Genomic DNA, 14,756 nt, shown 5'->3' with positions numbered 1-14,756 from the left:
AACTTTTTATTTATGTTAAAAAAATTCACTACCTCAGGTTTATTGTTTTATAATGTTTGTTCTCCGTTAAAAAAAAACCAATGAATTTAAAATTCTTAAAAAAAATAGTTAAATTTTAAAAAAATAATAATAAGAGAGAGAGAGAGAGAGAGAGAGGCTTAAAATAAAAATTAAGAGATATGATTGTGTAAATATATGTGTAGTGATTAGTGAAGGTAAAAAAAACTTAAAATTATGTTTTTTTTTAATATATATATATATATATATAGTGAAATTATTTAAATAAATCTCTTTAAAAAAAGGTATATAATTGTTTGGTACGCGTCAAGCCTGATAATTTTGGTGGGTATAAACAAGTTGAAGAAACTACAAAAACACGGAAACTTACGCGGAAGGAAAAAGAGTTTGGATTTTGACTTTTAATTCAAACATTTACAAAGTCAACTCATGCTACTCAATGGCCTAATTTTTGACCCATATTTTTTTTTCCCTATTTTTCTTTTATAATATATCCTTGCAAAATTTAATAAATATCATATGCATAGTCCTTGTTGAATTACATAAATAAAATTTAAAGAAGTTATGTATATCTAACAAGAATTTGAAGGTCAATAAAGCAAAGGTTTGACAAAGTTTTTTTTTTTTTTTTAATATATTAGATGATAATTTCTATGAAATTGGAGCAAACTTGCCGTTAAGGACTAATAGTTATATATATATAATATAGTACATGAATTTATTTCTACGTTGAATGTATGAATATTTTTATCAACTTTTTCACTATTTAATATTCAATGTAAAATTCTAATTCATTGTATTTTATTAGCCTTGATAGATTGAATAGTATATATATATATATGCATATGCAAAACCCTTTATTATTATTATTATTATTATTATTATTATTATTATTATTAATAAAAAAATAGGATTAGATAGTGTATATGGGCAACCAAATTTATGTTGAATGTGACTTGAACCCAACTTGACAATGCAATTATACATTCCGTATTTATGGCCTTTTTTCATTAAACTCTATAAATAATAATTATTATTTTGTTAATAATAATATTTATTATTGGAGGGAAATTATTTAAACTATGTTATAAAATTAAGAAAAAAATTAACACAATAAACAAGCTAAAAAACGAGAGTGTGTAAAGATTACAAAAATTTTGCATTCAGTTTTGGTATGCATAAACTCATAAAGCCTCTATTTATAGACTAAGTAAAACATATGAAAGATTACATATATCATTAATATCAGGAGATGATTGGTTTTAGGAGTTGTTAGAAGTTCGAGGAAATGAAAAAGAATAAGGACTTTTGCAAAGATGAAGAGTTATATATGAATAGGCATCCATTCTATTAAAGTTTTATAACAATTTAATAATTTTTACAATAAAATTCTCTTGTTTGTGTTCAATTGGCAATTAACAATCCTTTTCACAATAATCAGTATAAATAAATAAATAAATAATCAATAGTTAATAATTAACTTAAAAGGCCAATAACCGCTTGATCTATTGGCACTAGGTATCGTGCGGATTATATTTGTGTTCTTATTGAAAAACGAATTCGAACTTTAGCTCATATAGGGTGAGAGTACGGGTGTATTAAGTTATTAACTCTATATTTATGTTGTGCAAGTCTTTAACTTGTCTACTTTATCACAATAATAATAAGAAAAAAAATAACTTCAAAATTTAAATATTAACCGCACATGTTTGCTATTTGTTTATATTCATGGAACCAATCACTAAAACAAAGATGTCAAACTGAGGAAAAATTAAACTTAAAGAATTCAAAGGGTTCATACTAAATAATAATTAAGATAGAAAAATTAGTATTTTATTGTGAATATGTATAAGCTATGTAAAAATATTAATAATTGAATACAACATGCTTCCATCATTTTCATTTGCAAATATTCTTCTTATATAAATTTTATTTATCTTTAAAATATGAATGAAATATATGATATTTTATTAAATTATATACAAACATATACACTTGTTATATATCCTCCTTAATATTATATATTCTTTTTGCAATATTCTATTTTTTTTTATTGTAATATATACATGCAAAAATCTATAAACTAGTATTCCTTTATATTCCTTTGTGTGTATCATTAGGGTTTCGGGTATATATATATGGTAATTCGTTATCTAAAGACATCCATAGTTGTTAAATTAATATCTAATAGTTGCTATTAATACTCTACTTTGAAATTAATTTTATTTATAGTGAAAAAAAGATCTACACAGTGGCCATTGGACTTTAATCTAACGGCCATTGTGTAAATATCTCTAGATTTTAAATCTAAAGATATTCGTAGATAACCAGCCCTCTATATTATTTATGGAACATGCATGTTCTTTTTCATTGTAAACAAGTTCTGATTTCAAGGGAGGGAAACTCATATTAATAGCAGGCTTCAAATGATAATCTAACAGCCGCTCTACAGAGCAGATATGTCCCTAGATGATGAATTGCTATATATATATAACCCTTTTTCTTGAAATTGCAATCCATGTTTGTGGGCTTTAAGCTTTATGTTCTGGGTTTGGATTTTCCAGCCCAACAAAGTGGGCATTAAATGAAAGGAATGTAGGTTTTGGCTTTCCAATGTTTGCCACAGAAAATATTTTATTTATGAATTCTATTACTACCTCTAATTTATATTAATGGTGACATTTGAGTATTATATAAATATTACGACTGTCATTTAAACTCTTAAAATTTAATAAAAAAAATTATGATTAGACATTTTTATCCTTGTTAGAGTTATTTATTTTTATTAATGCACACACTTTGGTTTTAAAAAAATAAATAAAAAATATTTAATGTTTATCAAATTCTTATAAATGACAAATAATTTTAAAAAAAAATTAAATGTAACTATTAAGATGAAACGGAGTGAGTATATTATTTAAAGATAATATACATATACATGACTAATTTCTCTACTTTTCAAATAAATAAAAAAATTAATTTTATTTGCATATTAAAAATTTTAAAAATTAAAAACTCAATTATAGTCCTTGAATTAATGTTTGTCCTTTAAGGAAAAAAAAAACTTAGATAATTTCACAAGTGATGTCAAGATTTTTTTTAGAGAAGGAAAAACCAATGTTTATAATCTTTGGAGATTTTTAATAAAATGCTTTAAGTGTTTTCTAATAATAATAATAAAAAATAAGGACATAATTTTATTTTTAGAAAAAAATTACTTTCATATTTAAGATGTTTAGTGATAAAAATCTTATTTATTGACATCTATTGGGACATGTCTACTCTCCTAATGCTTGGATGAAATTGATGAAATGGGTCATAGACCAAAAAAGAATTATTTATTCACATAGCTCTATAGAAACAAAATTATTTATTTATATTCAAGATTGGGATTAGCACATGTTTGAGCTTAAAATATATTTATATTTTTGAGTATCAAAATAAAGTAAATAGGGAATAAATAACAAACAAATATAAATATGCACCAGTTATAGTGGCTTGACTGACCTCCTAGAGATAAATCCCCCATCATGCAACTCTAGAAGAGAGAACGAGAGATATTCTTCCCACATAATCATTATTATTATTATTATTATTATTATTATTATTATTCATTGCACATAATCCTATAACAGCTATTCTACAAAGATCCTATATGAGCTATACATCCTCCTCGCATTTATGCCGAAACGTAGCCAATGCTATGGGCTTTGGCTTATGTAGATAAAAAATGATGAATGTTTCCAAACACAATCTATTTTATTTTATTTTTTTAAATAAGTCACAAGCACTCTTTATTTAAAGGAAGAGGAGATGTGTATGAGCGCACTTTATCTGGATTTGGGAGTTCAATTTCAGATTCTCCTAAAAACAAATACCCTACTCAAGGGAACCAAGTAGCAGTTGGATATTTTCTATTTTTTTCTTACACAGACATGTGCAAAAAAATATTTTATATTTTTGTTTTGGTTTGCATACTCTAGTTATATACTCTTGTTAATATATATATATATATATATATCAACAAATTATTAGTATTTCTATATATATGACCAAAAAATCAATTAAATAATTTATATAAAACGTAGAACATTCTTTATCCTTTTTTATTCATCTTAATTTTTTTTTAAGAAACAGCAAAAATTTTAAAAAAATTATTTTATATATTCTAATTCATTGTATAATAAAAGTCTTATTCTATAATTTTTAAGTGGAAATTGCCAAAAAAACCCTTTAAGTTTGTAAAAATTGCAAAAACACACGTTAGTTTTGCAATCCCCAAAAAAACCCCTCCTTTTTAAAAGTCTATGTTTTTCAAACCCCCAAACCACGTAGCGGATGTGAGCGGAGTGAGTTTCAAATTTTTTTGGGACGAAAATGCCCTTGCGTGGGGAGTCGTGGTACTGACCATCTCGGCGATTTGAGGAGGAAGTGGGGGGTTTTCAGTAGGGTAACCCTAGAGAGGCAATTTATTGGAGCTAGTTTAATTGCTTTTTCTCGACTCACGTCTTGACTTTTCAGTTTCGAGTTTGTCTCGAGTTGTCTCTACCGTGAAAGCCTCTGTAATTAGCATTTCATCGACTTTTTCCCTTTCCACGGTATCTCGAAGGAGAAGTCCCCATGTAACTAGTTGGCATTTCATGAGTTCTGATCTAAGGTATTGAGTATGGTTTTATGTTAAGCATTACATTCTGAAAAAGATTTTTTTCGGTTTTGTTTTGTGCTCTGTTTTTTTGTTGGAAGATATTGAAGTCTGCGAGGGGATTTCTCGGTGGGGTTTTTGTTAGTCTGCGAGGAGATTTCTCGGCTAGGGGTTTTGTTTTTGTTTTGCGTTTTCGTATGTATCGCTATCGAAATAGTTTTTCGATTGTTATGATTTATGTAATATTTATAATGTACATTTCCAGTTTCGTTTGATATGGTTGCGATTTCTGAAATGAGGGTTGGCGTTTAAGAAATGAGATGTTCTGAGTTTAACATTTGTTGTCTACGTTTTAAGTATTATCGTCTACTGTTTAACAAAAATGGGTCTCTGTTTAACATTTTATATCTACATTTAATAAGCGAGAGTTCTACGTTTAAAACCTTATATTTCAGCTTAAACTTTTTGTCAATCTCTGCGGGCTTGTGATTATGGCGGTCGACCTAGTTAATGGGCGTTGCTATTTGACAGCGGTTGTGGAGACCTTAGGCGAATTGAAAGTTAACATGACCCTCGACCTTTGGGAGATTATTCGAAGGACACCGTTTGCGGCGTTATTTTAGGTGGAAGCCATATACGAGAGGGCCCTTCTTGATTCTCTTTTTGCAAAGATGCGATGGTCGCACTGATAAATTCGGGATCGGGAAAGCTCTGCGAGTTTCGAGACCTCGAAGATGTGGCCCTCGTTCTTGAGTACGCGTTGCGATGAGCGGCGCGGTGGTCTTTCGAGAAGAAGAAAACCCGGTCGGCGTTCGAAGGCGGTATCTATCGAGACCTACGAGAGCGCAGAGACTCCGTCAGAGCGCTACGGTGCGACTTGTTCGACGAGAGGGAGAAGAAGATAATTTTTGTCGAACTCGATGGTGTACCTCGTAGGGGACGATCCTCTTCCCAAATACATCATGCTCGGTTCAGAGCGGATCGTTGATTACGTCGATGATCTACCGGCCGTAGGGGCGTCTGGCGTAGGGCGCGAGCGCCTGACAAGTGGCTTATGGAGGATATTCCATGGCGGCAGCCCGAGTGCAAGATAGATCTTGCAGGGAAGAAGACCACACGAGGGTACATTAAGGGTTGCTCGGTCGCTTAGCGTGCGGTTTTCTGAGCTGGCCGGAGCGGGGAAGAAAGTCCGTTTCAGCGAGATCCCAAGGATCTTTGTGCTACGGTGAAAGTACTTACTGGAAGCGAGCGGCGGTGAAAAGCGAGCTTGTCGTCGCTCGATGGAAAAGAGGTAATAAATCGTGGACGATGTCTAACATAAGTCTTTAATGTTTAAACATTTTTATTTAGCGTTTAACTTTAGTATTTACCGTTTAACTATTATTCATAACTCGTTTAAATATTTTTGTTCTCCGTTTAATTATATTCTATAACGTTTAAATATATAGTTTTTATAGTTTAAAATGAATGATCTCGTTGAAATTGTTTTGGTTTACATATGTTAGTTTCTGGTTTGATTCCGTGAATCTTGAAGAAAAAATATTTGTTGGCGCCCAGACCGAGCGGATGGATGCCATTGCTCCGGAACCACTTGCTCGGGCGAGGATGAGAGGCGGACCTCTATACATGCTGGCTGGGCCTGGATTCTCCTACTTCCGACCACGCGCACGCGCGTTCCTCGGCCAGGAGGCCCTCCCCTCCCCGGCGGTTCAGACAACCCCTCCACGACATGCAGCGGTCCCCGACCATGGCGAGCCCTCCCGAGCCGTGGCGGCCACGGTGACATTGGGCGAAGATGTCGCACAACTCTTATCGCGAGCGTACGGATATTGATGACCCAGAGTTTCCTCGGCTTGCCATTTCGTGTGGGATCGGAAGGGCGTTCGCAGACCATTTGCGCCGTCCTCGAAAAAGCACCGGGACGAGCGAGGCGTCGAGATTTGGCGACGGCGACATCATCGGGAAGGTCGTTCCAAAGCGGCCCACATTCGAAGAGACTTGCGAAAAAGAGGAGAACAATCATGCCTCATGTCTCGCGCCGGTGACGATGAAAGCAATAGCTTTGACACCATCGGTGATCGTCATTCTTCGAGTCGTCAGCCGTTGATGACGTAGACGTGGCGGTGGAGGGCGTAAGTAGATGATGTGGCCGTGCTGCAGCGGTTGAGAAGGTGATTGACTCTCTTCCGATGAAATCGTCGACCGGTGGAACGGTGCCAAGATCGGGCGTGAAGATGGGCCCGCGATCCACGAAGATCACGCAGTTGAGGTGTGTCTCGATGATCTTTGTTGTCGTGGCCGCGGTTGAGAAGATCGTCGAATCCGTTCGCGCGTGGCGGATGATAAACTGATCCGCGACCACGCGGGCGACCGGATCCACCGCAACAAGAACCATGTGAGGTATGCAGGTTGATCTTTGTCGTGCGCTGGTCCCGGCGTCGAGCGAACGATCACAGCCAGAGCGACGATGTGAGATGTGTGCGGTTGATCTAATCGCAGTGTCCGCGGACCCGAACAGCGAAGATCGCGTGAAGACCCGCAGAACTAGTCGAGAGCAGATGGTCGAAACAGATCGTGGACGGGGCCCGGCTCGGAAAGCTTTTATTCAGAAAGGAAGAAATGGGTTGGCTGAGTCGTCTTACTGATCCTGACGAGGGTTGATGAGGATCTTCCTCATTTGCTCTATGGACGGAAATAAGTGTAGCGTTTTTATGATATTGTTTAAGGGTTTCTTATAGTGTTTAACTTCTACCCTAATAGTGTTTAATACCGTTATGTTATCGTTTAAGTTTTCAGCTTACCGTTTAATTATATATAATATCATGTAACGATTGATAATATCGTTTAAATATGTCTGATATGGTCTTCACTATATCATTGTCGTTTAACCTCGGCTATTTGTGCGTGTGGAAGAATAGCCTGTTGTCGAGCTTACACCATGACGGGGTTATACTGCTTGAGGGGAAGGAGAGGTGATCGATGATGATGTGATGGGCCGCTTTCGTGTCATGTACTGAAAAGTCATTTGACAGCGATATCGCGTATCTGAAGCGGCGCCTCCGTCATCGAGGGCCAGCTTCTTGTTGTTTATGTCAGCGGAGGACCCGTGGCCAGCAGTGACCTGATTATGGCTATGATTCGAGGGATCTTTGTGCCTGTGACACAACGTGAAGTTAATTGATCGATCCTCCGGAATGATCGTGAATGGCACTTCCATGGCGTGCGTCACGGAGCGATGACCAAAGCGAGAATCCTGAGGCGTTATTCTTCGTGATACAGGACCTGCGATAAGGATGCAGCGATTGGACATGGTAAGTTCTTTAGTATGTCCAGGTTAATATACATTTGGTATTTAAAGTCGGTGATATCGTGTCCGACTTCCGTATCTCGTGACGGTAGATCTATTCGGTAGCCTATTGTGTCGATATGGAGTTAAGCGGTCGGCGACAACAAAAGTACCGCGCGATGCGCGGCGAAACGCGCCCAGCAAGGCGTCGATTGCTGGCAAATGCGATAAATGCGGTTTATCGGCAATTCTTGTGGGTGAGATTCTACATTCACCGCGAACAGACGTTCACTACGCCGGATTACGGTATATTACCCGCGTACTTAAGGAGGGAGGGCGACCGGCGATCGCGTGACAAGGGGTAAATGCAGCTTGAGGTTAAATTATTTTTGAATAACATGTCTTATGCTCCATTTGTCAATTTGTTTTCAAATGTAAATACGGACAAATTCAATTCGTTGTTTTCGAAAAACGTGACTTATCTATCTTAATATGGTACATTTGTTTTTAAATTATAAGCGGGTTAAATTCACGTTCGGTTTTATTCGTTGTTTAATTCGTTATGGTAATAACATTTCACTTTTCGTTGTTTAAATATAGTATATATCGTTTAAACATCGAGTTTAAATATTTAATTACGGTGTGCGGGTTAAAATAACTCTTTCTGTTTAAATAAATCGCTTATTGTTTAACTAAATATGGAAAGTTGCCCGTGTCCTGGCAATTCAATTCGTTGTTTTGTTTTGAAGGATCGACTTGTATATCTCGATATAAATTTTGTTTGTTTTCGATTGTAAGGCGGGTTAAATTTCATTCGGTTTCATTTCGTTGTTTAATTTCACGTTGTGGTTGTAATGCGTTTAGTTTTGGGTGTTTAAATACCATATATCGTTTAAACATGCGGTTGAAATATTTCAAAATTCACGGTGTATCCGTTTAAAATATGATAATATAGTGTGGCTCACATTCGATTAGTTATCATCTGGCAATGTTTCACTGTCGTCGTCGGTTTATTAGCAATCTTTCAATCGTGACGGTTCATTCGCAGATAAATCGGGTGTGGCCAGGATGTGGCGGCGAGCTGCCGATGTAGCTTCATGGACATCGGCGCTTGCGACTCGATCCCTCTTTAAGTCTAAGTAGCCAGTACCCTTAATCATGACGATTATGAGCAAGCTTCGCGATTCGCGTCCCGAAGGAAACGTAAGCCGTCGGGTATAGAATATAAACATGTCTTAGGTTGTAATTATCGGCGGTGAAATCTTGCATTAACCCGTCGATGCGTTGGTATACATGCGTTATTATTGCTTGTAACATGTTTCTGAGGATCTATTAAACTTACCCGCCTTGACGTGAACAAGTTCGATAAGGCGAGATCCAGCGAGGATGCTGCGTTGGTCGATCGCCGTAGCGATCATCGACCGCAGCGACCCGATACGGTTGTCCTGTGATGATCTCTAACCGAATGTATGCAGGCATGGGGCGGGTCTCGTTGGTTCGCTTGCTCGCGCCGGTTCTACGTAACGTCTTGGCATCGGCTTGAACACAGCCGAATAAGGTTAAAGCAAAGGCGGTGATGGTTAAAATAATTACGTCGACATGTTTAAAACATTATTGTGATTAAATAAACAAAATGATTAATATTTAAAATTCGGAAAAGTGTAATTAAACAAAGATTATGAGAATATTTAAAGGGTAATATTACTAAATGTTAAGTGTCGTCGACATTCCTTACGGACCTTATCAGGTCGACCGTTTAAATCATGGGTAAATACGGCGACACCGCCAGTCCAAACATTGAGCGACTCAGCGACGTTGAATCATCTCACCCAGCGATCACCTCCGACGAGATAATTAGACCAATGCCATGTCAGGATTTATTGTCGACCCGCGATGATGAGCCGGGTGATATAGCTGCAGTTCGTTGGCGGTATCGTAAAATCTTTAGCGGGTGGATGCCCGGCACAATCTGCGGAAGCTTATATAGACCAACACTCCTCCTCGATTACCTTCCAAAGTCGACATTGGCTTCGTAAAATTGGCCTCAATGTAGAAGGCAGGCTGGCGTGTGGCGAAGGAAGAAGCTCGCAATTATGGCTACATGAGGCGGCCCGGACACAGCTCGCAAACCCGAAGGTATTATCTCATGATAATCTCCGCTTTCGTATAAAGCGTGTGACTTAGATATGAACCAAGTCCTAATTGGCATCATCTAGTTGTCGACTATCTGGGCGGCGATGGAAAAAAACCATTGTTACCATCTTTCCTGTGGCGCCCGGTGGTGTACCCAGGTATTATTTTCGAGGAGGTGGGTACCGCGTGAGAAAGCTTATTGACTGCGACCCTCTTGAATCCCGCAATGCCTTGTTGAAAGAATGCCTTCGCGATCATAGTCTGTCACGATCGCCAGCATTGCTTAGGGTTGTCTCGGCCGCATCATGCAGCCGACGGTGGCGGGTATCGTGGCTGCTGAGTCGAGGACCACCGGGCGTACTTTTCCCAACCGGCTGCTTGTGGTATGTGGACACCATGTTCCATAACATGTCATACGAATGTCACGATGGCCTTGTCGAGAGGGCCGGTCCTTGGAAACCACAGATAACAAATGCGCTAACCCGTTTTTGGGCAGCTTTCGGATGTGGCAGCGAACCTGTGCCACGCGCGGTGTGTGGCGAGGTTGATTGTCTTGATTACGAAAAGTATTTTTGTTATATACTCTGATGCGTGAAGGCGCGAGCGGCTTGACCGTAATCGGCGCATTCGCGGTCAGCTAGATGTTTTCAGTTCCTTTTATGAATTTGAAAGTCGAAAATTCCTTTTGATTGCGTGATTTGAAGTAAACGTCCACTGAGGAGAATGTTGGAATCTGCAGGTCAAGCGTTGACCGATATCCAGCGGCAACGCCGGATGAGTCAGCGGAAGGAGAGGCATCCTGGCGTCGATGCGTCATAAGGGATGAATGGGCAGGCGCTCATGCGAGATCACGAGATTCTGCCGGCTGCTTCGGTCCCGAATGAAAGATCGATATGTTAAGCGGAGAGTATAATGTTTGTGATGGCGGTGACAATGGTTAAGCGTTAAATTAAATACTTAAACAATTAACTAATAAGCAGTAAAGGGACTGAGTGCGATATGTTAGCGGTGGCGGACGTATTTAAAAGCGATAATGACCCCCGGTCAGGCTGGAAATAATTAAAAGAGAAGAACTACAAGCACGAAGTAAACCTCGTTTTTCGTAGAGATCGGCGGTATGGCGTTTTACATCTCGGCGACGAGATCAACTTCCTGACACATTTGAAGATGGAGTGGGCGTGACACGTCCGTACGGAAGTCGACATCGTTTTCTGTTAGGCCGAGCAGCGTTTTATATCCGTGCGGTGCCGATGAACTTAACGCGACAGAGGACTTGCGGTACCAGTTACGCTCGCGTATACTCGAGCTAACGACAGTTCCGGGAAAGTCGCGCCGTGAGCACGTTAGCACTCTTTCCTCCCAGTTGAATCTGCTTGGCCTACACTTAAAACTCTCTCGTAATATGTCGTGACGAAACCAAACTGAGCACAGACCCGAATGAAGATGACAAACGCGAAGGCAGCCGAAGAAGAAGTAGAAGATGCAAAGAGCAATGACGATCGAGGCTATGACGAAAAAGTGCGAGTGTATGCATAGAGGTTAGACTGGGCACGATGTGATTGGCGTATTTTTCCACTCCGTCCCAGCGCAAGGATATATATATCGTTAGCCATTCGAGGAAGACATGTTAATACCGTACGTTAGAATGAAAGTTCGCAACTACGACGTGAGTCTGCGTATGTAGCGTCGAGAGCTTTTTATGTTTAAGCGAGATACATAGTAGTGTTTAAAATAACGAGTTAGCTTTGTTCTAACTAAAGTCTATATCATGTAAATAATATGTTGTGTTTAAATTGAATACTTTCGGCGACATGGCGTTCTTCTAGATGGGTACCTCCTGGGTCATTGTTTAAACATATTCAGTATTTTCTTAAACACAGTGTCGTTGTTTAAAGTAACTTGAGTATTGTTTAACTTTTTCTATTATTTTACAATAGCGTTTTTGTTTTCCCAAATTGTTTTACTAGGTCTCTTTAAATTTCAGAGTTCGCGATCATCGATTGTTTAGTTTTATTTATAAGATTTACAACATTTTACGCATTTCACGTCGCTAAACCGGACTTTGGACGCTCACGACTCGATCCTCGTATATGAAACAAGTGTACATACGTTCGAATGCTCCTGGCAGTTTGCATAACAAGCGCCTCAACGAACACCGCAAAGCGATACAACATTAAAAAGGGTTAAACAACACGTTCATAAAGCAGACTATTAATCGATGTATGCGTGGTAGGACTTAAGCGGCGATCGATGGTTAAAACGCGAGCGTGCGGTTATCTAGCTGGCGTCGTTTTCTTAGCGATTAGCGGAAAGTCTCGAGTGGTGAAATGTCAGCCCGTCTTAAGGATGTTTCATGATCTCCCTCCTCACAGAATCCTCCATGATCACATGATCGTGAAAACTTTCTTTTCTTACCCAAGTCGAAATGCTCTCTTAATTGCTTTCCGTCGATCACATTTGGAGAATCCCTGCGATTTGAGGCGATTGTGAGAGGACTTGACAGGCCGAGAAAAATAGTTTAACAGATTCGGTGATTCCGGCTGGTGATTCTCGAGATAAGGAAGAGGCTCGCGGAAACATCACTTTCGAGATAGGTGGTTGTCCATGGGAAGGAGGAAGAGGAGGGAGGAGGAGGAGGAGGATGATGAGGGCGGCGAGTGGTTATCCGTGGGGAGGGTTCTTCAGTTGTTGTAATGGTGTGAAGTCCTGGCGGTTTGACTCTTACGTATCCAGGGAAAAAGTTAAGCGCTACGAGTGGCCGACATTGGCCAGTGAAAGCGAGCGGGTGTTCGGAAATTTATATTCACCGTGCGTAAATTAGTACGTCGATTAATTCTTCTTGTGAGAGTACCCTCTTACACTACTTGCCACGTGCCAGCATGCGACAATTCGGATCAAGCGAAAAGATCACGTTTCTGCGGAGACTTTGAGAATTTGCGTTTATGAATAGTTATACATGTAGAAAGATAATGTTAGCGGAGATGGGAAGTATTAGCGGATGTGACAATTATTAAACATATATGAGTAAAATATTTAAAGCGGATAATAGCAAATGGTTAAACATTATTTAAAAATATACAAAATAGATAACCATAAGCAGGAAAGAACTTTACAACGAAATGAACTCGTCGTAATTCTTGTTCTTCTCGTCGTAATACAACTTACAACCATAAGCGAGCGACAATGGCAGCTGATGCTGCGCCTCGACGATAAAAATCGACTCTGACTCATTTTGAAGATGAAGTACTTGACGATCACGATGGAAATCAATTTCATTTTACATTCGAGCGATTTATATATTTCGGGTATGATAATGAGGGAGAACAACAGATGTAATGTAACTCCTTGGCGTTATACCATCGAGCTAATGACCTGAGTTGAGCAGCGATGTGATTTGGCGCTTTTCGCTTTCCCACCATTTTCGCCAAAAATGGGATTTATGACATGGACCCATTTGAAGTGAGCGGTAGGGAGTAAAAGGGAAGTTAAGCGCTCTGGAGAAATCCGTGGTGTGTAAAAGTAGGAGGGGGTTTTTGGGAAGTTTTGAAAATTACGAGGGGTGAACAGTAATTTTCCCTCAAAAAAATCAAAATAATAATATGAAACTCTATTGGAGTTAAATAAAAGTTCAACAAATAGTTCAGAGTATATTGTAAGTAGAATACTATATTAGCAATGATTCTCATTAACATAATTCGTAAACTAAGTTTCTAAAAACATAGTGGTAGATGGAATAAATTAAATCTAAATTATTAATTCTTGGAATAAAAATTTTATTCACGCATTCAACCCCATCACAAATCACACACCACTTCAAATCAATCAATAATTAATATCATGCAAATTTTGTATTTATTTTTCATAATTTGAATAATTAATAAGAAATAGATAAACTATTGATTAACTCACTAAATGATTTTTTTTATTTTCAAAAATAGTTCAATAAACATGATGTTTTGGTAACTTCCTTTGAGTTTTAACTCTAGTATACAATTTCCCTGATGCATCATCAACAACAAGGCTTAAGATATTAGCAGGCACATCATCAGTTGTGAAAATAAATTCATTCCCTGCGCCTCCCATTTTGCCAAAGTATCTGCAACTCCATTTGCTTCTCTCCATACATGAGTGACAGTCCATCCTTCAAAAGATGCTAAAACAATATAAATCTGATTCAAAATACTTTTGTACTCCCCTGGTGTTGTTCCATGTACATTGTTAATTAAATTCACGGCTACAAGTGAATCAGATTCAACCACACAAATTTAATGCCAAAATCTTGGGCTTTTCAAGCATGCCAAATAAGTGCAACAAGTTATGGCTTCTGCCGTTTTCGATTCATTATAGTTAGCACTTCGCCAAAAATCCGCATAACCTTCTTGAAATCGCATAATGTAACCCACGAGCTAGACACCTCATGGTGAGATGGATGCATCCTCTGTGGTAATTTTGATGTAAGATGAGCTTGGTTTTTACCCATATAAATGCATGTAGTTCATGGAGGCGGTCCCTCATCCTGCATGCAAAGCGATAAAAGGATTAATTTTTGATATATAGTTTGAAAAGAATTGATACTGTTCTTATATATTATATAGCGATCTAAGTTTCTTTTTAGATTTCAAAAATACATCCAAACTTGATTCATGCTATGTTATGATGCTTCAAGTAATTTGATTC

This window comes from Dioscorea cayenensis, chromosome 6, assembly GCF_009730915.1.
Source record: "Dioscorea cayenensis subsp. rotundata cultivar TDr96_F1 chromosome 6, TDr96_F1_v2_PseudoChromosome.rev07_lg8_w22 25.fasta, whole genome shotgun sequence".
NCBI lineage: Eukaryota > Viridiplantae > Streptophyta > Magnoliopsida > Dioscoreales > Dioscoreaceae > Dioscorea > Dioscorea cayenensis.
The sequence above is the reverse complement of the archived record's forward strand: the minus strand, read 5'-3'. Positions refer to the sequence as shown.